Here is a 6081-nt window from a genome sequence, read left to right as displayed (position 1 = left end):
CCGCCCTTCCCCGCCTCCCCCCACACCCCGGCCCGCCTCCCCGCCGAGGAGCGGCTTCCCCTAGGAGAGCGGCCAGGCCCCTCCGCGGGGATTTATCGCGACAGCGGCGATACAAGGAGAGGCACAGCCGAAATCTCCAGAAAGCCATTGCCGGCCGTGCCCGCGCGGTTTGAGGTAACCTGACGTGAGGGTTAGCGGGAAGGTGCTGCACGGCTCGGGCACCGAGTCACGTTTTTCGTTAAAAGTGATTTATTTCCCCAAAGGAGGGGTGGTTTCACAGCCACCCTTCTAACAGGGTGAGCGGAGCCGATGCCTCGCCTTAACGTGGATGGACCTCGGGCTGTGTGTGGCTCTCACCTGCCCTCTTCTAGCCCCATAGTGGATAGGGAGCAGAGAACAAGGGAGAGAAGCCAAGTTTTCAGGCTGTGATACTGGGTGATATGTCACAGTGTGCGGATGGAGGCATGGCAATTATTTCTCAGTTCTCTATTTAGGCCTAGAGCCCAGAGAGTTGTAGAATCACAGAACAGCTTGGGTTGGAAGGGACCTTAAAGATCCCCTATTTCCAGCCCCCTGCCATGGGCAGGGACACCTCCCTCCTGGCCAGGTTGTCCAAAGCCCCATCCAACTTGGCCTTGAACACCTCAGGGATGGGGCATCCACAGCTTCTCTGGGCAACCTGTGCCAAAAAGGAAATAAAGCAAGTCCTGAAGTGTCCTGTTTTCAGCTTTCATTTGGTCTGTATCCTTCAGGCACACTAGATGATTACACAGAAGTATAATTTCAATGCCATGTTTTCGATACATAAATTTTAGACATTGATATAAATATATGCCTTTCTGTATTTACCATGTCAGTAGTTGTAGTTGTCATCCTATGTTGGCTTTGTTATATAAAAGAGATTTTGCTTCCTAAAGAAAATGACATGCAATGGACATATACAGTGAGTGTGTGCTACGAAACTCCTCTGTAACTCCATACATAAGGTATTTCCCATTAAGAGATTATGATTATCACTATACTAAAACTTTTAAGATACCATATGAAAACAGGATGAGTAATGGGAGTAAGTAGCTAGTTGCTGTTTTCTACAGGTCCTTGGGAATTTTGTCAGAGCTTGAAGACAAACTTGCCGGTAAGGGTGGAAGGGGAAGAAGAGTCGTGTGGTTCACGTTCTGTGACTGTAGCCCTGTGGTGAGCTGCCTGTTTTGTGGACACTCTAAAACAGAAGTTTGAAGAAGATAAACTGGTGACTCGGAGTTCCCAAAACGAGAGTCTGGCTACCAAGGGAAAAATCAGAGTATTCAGTATCAGAATATCGCTGCTTCTGGAAACCCCCTTCTTTTTCCTTTAGTAAATTTAGATTCATTTTGTCAGATAACTTAAATGACATCATTACTGGCTTAAATTTTCATCGTTCAAGTGAAGTGGCATAAATTGCAGCTAAAATACAAAGTAATTGCAAAATAAATCTTTAAATCATTCCTTTGAAATTCTGCTGAAACTGTTAATGGTTGCAAAACTCAAATACATCGTGTATCAATTGAAATTTTGTCTGTGGTGTCCTGATTTTTAGATTAACAAGTGCAATTGTCTTTGAATCTATGTTGTAATGGCTTACAGAATAGCTGTGTAACAATACCTGTTGACTTTGTTTCCAACCATAAATCGGTTCATGGCCTTGTGCCTGAAAGACTTTCATTATGCTCAGTCACAATACATGCAGTTGATTTTCCTTTTAATCACTCAGTTTTAACCACTGTTGAGAAATACCTTTATAATTGTTTGTTTCAATCAATACAAGACCTAACTTGTTTCAGCAGTTTATTACATGTAAAAAATTCTAAACCTTTTTGTTTCCTTTGCTACTGATTAAGTTAAAAATCACTTTGGTTTCTCTAAATGTAATCAAGAGTCCCTTTTTGCAGTAAATGCCAAGTGACCTCCAGGAAAAATCTTTAGCAGATTTAAGGATAATCAGTTACTGCATGGTGGACTCCAGTTAGCTTCTACTCTCTGAATATGGTGAAGATTGAGAAAATAAACATTTTCAAGTAAAACTCCACATATCTGCTTATGCAACCATAGCAGCACCTCAGACTTTGCTCATGCAGGACACACAACTCCTGTCAGTGACGAACGAATGTGCGATGGACTTACCCTGCACGTGGTCTTAGAGAAGAAAAGTGCGATGGGACTGGACTTCTGGAGGTAATGTGTGTTGAAGCTGCTTGTGCCAGTCCAATCTGTGTATTCCCATCAAATGTTGTTAGTGGGATGCAGTGCTTACCTAGAAGAAACTTAAGCACATCTGTCTCTAAGCTCTGGTATTTTCTACCCTGGTACACTGGAACCATGTGAGGTATTTAAATCTGTAGGAAGTTCTAAAGCAGCAAGCAAGTAAACATTCTGGGTAAATTAATTTGGTTGTTTCCATCTGAACAATCTCAGGATAAAGAGGGTCAGGATTTAGGTCCTGAGCAGGGGACCAGGGAGGAAAAGTAGGTTGGTGCTTTACTCCAGTTCCTGGGGCTGGCTGTCAGAACAGCTTTGCTTGTTATTGCAGAGGCCCTTAGCAAACATAAGCCCATTAAACTGTGATTTGAAAATGTGCAGTTGGCAATAGAGAAGATGCATAAATAATAAAACAACTGCTAATAAAAACAACTGCTAGTATATATGATAATAAACTTTTAATCTTTTAATACATTATTTCTGCAATAATGCAATAACCTTTTTTTTTTTTTTTTTTTTTTTTTTAAGCCTAATTAAGTCTACACTGTTTCTGACAGTGCTGCTGCCACATTTGAACGAGCAGGTGATGTAATCCGTAATTCACCATCTGTCTCATTGTGTCAGGTGATAAATGACCTGGTGCAGCAAGCTGTGCCTTTCCCATTGCTTGTTATCTAATGGACATAATAATGAAAAGGTGCTCTGTGATACTAAAAGAGAAGTCTCAAAATCCTTCACTGTGCCTATAGACAGGATACCTCTTCATGTGGGCTTCTCAGGGTAGATCAGCTTTTTGATAAAACTGACGCTTTTGTTAAATACTGTTTCTAAATGATAGAGTATTTAGGCCATGGAGCAAAGAAGCAGCTGCCTCTTGGTTTCTTCTTTGAGTTTTTAACTTGCTGATTATTTGTGAGAATTCCCATTGATCATTTACATTCTGAAGAAGTCTGTGGTCTGCCTCGCTTCTTCACATGGGAATTTCCACACAGATAGTGAGATAAGTGAAGGTCCAGAACAAAAAGGGTATTTTATTGTATTTTTCCTTATACCTTGATTAGTGTTGTAATAAACATAATTCTTTGTCATGAATTTAAGAAGTATCGACCTTCTCATTTTTGTTGGTGTTGTTTTTGTTTTTTAATAACTACTTTTTTTTTTTTTTTGGTGGTATTTACAGGTACTTTGCAAGGAGGATAATGGCAGGATTTAAGTGGCAGGGTCTTTTCAAGTAGGATTTTATGGCAGGATTTAAAATGGTAGGCCCAGTAAAATGGAATTGTTATCTGGCCCACAAAGTCTGGGGAGGATTGTATAGCAAGCTGCTGTATTTTTAGCAAGGTAGTAAAAACAAGTAAGTGGTAAATGATTAAAATCATATAGCAGAAATGGCTATGTCTTATGAAGATAATTAAACACTTACTCAGGTCACTAATGCAATTTTCTGTGAACATGTTAACATTTAATATCCATTATCATGATGTATTGCATATGACTCACCTGAGGACAGGAAAATGTTAATCTTAAGTACACTAATCTGTATCACTTAGATAAAACTATTTAGATGAGCATATGAAGTAACAGAGAAGTGTGGCAGTAGTCAGAACATGGACTTCTGTATTTTGCCATTATATCGCTCGTTAAACTTTTGGCTATTGGACTTAAGCATGACAGACCTCATTACCTACAGTAGGTAGTAGTCTGAAACACTCGAGAAACAGATGCTATTTTTCTCTTAACTACTCATAGGTCCTGAATTTTATATGTATATTTAGAGTTGAATAAAGGATTATGTTTCAGAAAATGCATTTTCATTCAGTAATATAGGAATCTTTGTCCTTGCTTTTTGTGGTGTTTACAGCCTTTAAATAAAAAGAGAATGCTTATTTAACAGGCTTTTAAATTAAAAGAGAATGTATATTTGTTTTATAATAGGTTTGTTTAAGGAGTATTTTCTCTTCAAAATATTTCGGTATGTTTTGTACTACCCGCATACAAGGAATAAAGGAGTTTGGTATTGACTTCTTCAAATGTGCTTGTTCTTATCAATGAGATAAAATATTTCCAGTCCTGATATCTTCCAAAACAAAATGTTGTGTGTTCAGTTTCTGGCTGGGATCGCTTTGCCTGCTGTCACCCTGGCAATATAGTGGTACACATGCACAGATCTGTTTTTAATGAGTGTGACAACAGGGGAGCACTGTGGAAGCCCATACCTGTTGCAATCACCTTTGTGGTTTCAGACCAGCCTTCACTCCTCCTTGCTAGCACGTGCCAGGCATAAGCTGGGCTGTGCCTGAATGGCAGAACATCTGAATTCTTTTGGAAGCGATTGCATATTGTTTTAGGTGATTGTTTACACAATTTTACATGAAGAGATCTGCATGAAAGTACATGTACCCAGCTATTGCAACATGTCGATACTACCTAGCTGACTGAGCAAAGGGGCAGAGCTGCTCTGAGCTTTTCTTAGCAGTTTGGAGGGAGGGAGCCCTTGGGAGAACAATAGTTCTGAGTCACCCATTATTTCCATGCTGTGCTCCAGCTGTGGTGGTGCCCATATGGTGATGACAAGTCCCAGGTATAATGTCAGGATAAACTCAGGAGCTGTCTTGAAGACAAATAGTATTTCTTTTCAGCACTAATAGTTTGAAAAAGCCACCCCACTCTTGAATCATTTTGCTGTTTTGTTTGTTTATTTTGCTATTATCACCTACACTTCCTTTTTCTCCTGTTGCTTGTGGGACCCGTCCAGTTTTATGATGCTAGCCCTCTTCCTAGACAGTAACACTGTGGTAATTCCTTCTCTGAAGCCTTTTCAACATGTGCTGTGTTGGATTCTCCGAGGCCAAATGGAGCCCAGGTCTCCTCATAACTGCACCCATGCTAATAAATGGAACGTGCCCTGGACCATTTCTTAACGCCAAGGCCAGCTCGTTTGGGATGACTTTCACACATCCAAAACAGAACCTGCACCAAAAAGGTCTATTAAGAACAGTTCCTGTCTCTAACACCTGAAGCATTGGGATTGCTTAGGAGAATGGTATTTGTAGTGAGCCACAAGGGATTATTGTAATAGATCAATCTTCTGACAGCAGTCTGAGTGCCTGGGAGCATTCCTTGACAACTCTGAATTTACTAACACAAGTAATCTATGCTAATCTGGTCTCCTACATTCAGGATCATGCTATGATTGTTACTTAGGTGGTGTATATCCTCAAATGCTTCAACTTCTGCCCCTCTGCCTCTGGGTTTTAACCTATATTATGATTTTCAGTCTCAAATGCCAGTGTTCTTTATGTTTCACACAGAAGGTGGCTAAAAAATTAATAATGACATAAGCCAATAGCAAACTGGAAAATTTACTTTCAGCAATTCCTTGGAACAAAATTTGTGTCTTTTTTCCTCCTTTTCACAGAATCACAGAATCACAGAATTTTCTAGGTTGGAAGAGACCTCAAGGTCATCGAGTCCAACCTCCAACCTAACGCTAACAGCCCTCCACTAAACCATATCCCTAAGCTCTACATCTAAGCGTCTTTTGAAGACTTCCAGGGATGGTGACTCCACCACTTCCCTGGGCAGCCTGTTCCAATGCCTCACAACCCTTTCTGTAAAGAAGTTCTTCCTAACATCTAACCTAAAACTCCCCTGGCTCAACTTAAGCCCATTCCCCCTCGTCCTGTCACCAGGCACGTGGGAGAACAGGCCAACCCCCACCTCGCTACAGCCTCCCTTGAGGTACCTAAAAAGAGCGATAAGGTCACCCCTGAGCCTCCTCTTCTCCAGGCTGAACAAGCCCAGCTCCCTCAGCCGCTCCTCGTAGGACTTGTTCTCCAGGCCCCT

General features: G+C 41.1%; 1 long non-coding RNA gene across 1 annotated transcript; it reads left to right on the top strand.

The window, feature by feature from the left end:
- The first annotated feature begins 9 nt into the window (after positions 1-9).
- LOC311431781 lies at positions 10-4266 on the top strand. The gene is made up of 3 exons (XR_014689640.1): positions 10-174; positions 1095-2211; positions 2764-4266. It is a non-coding gene; the product is annotated as an uncharacterized lncRNA (long non-coding RNA).
- Positions 4267-6081: the final 1815 nt, after the last annotated feature.

Source organism: Aythya ferina (genome assembly GCF_964211825.1).
Source record: "Aythya ferina genome assembly, chromosome: 2".
In the NCBI taxonomy this organism is placed as follows: domain Eukaryota; kingdom Metazoa; phylum Chordata; class Aves; order Anseriformes; family Anatidae; genus Aythya; species Aythya ferina.
This window is presented reverse-complemented; position numbering and strand designations above follow the sequence as displayed.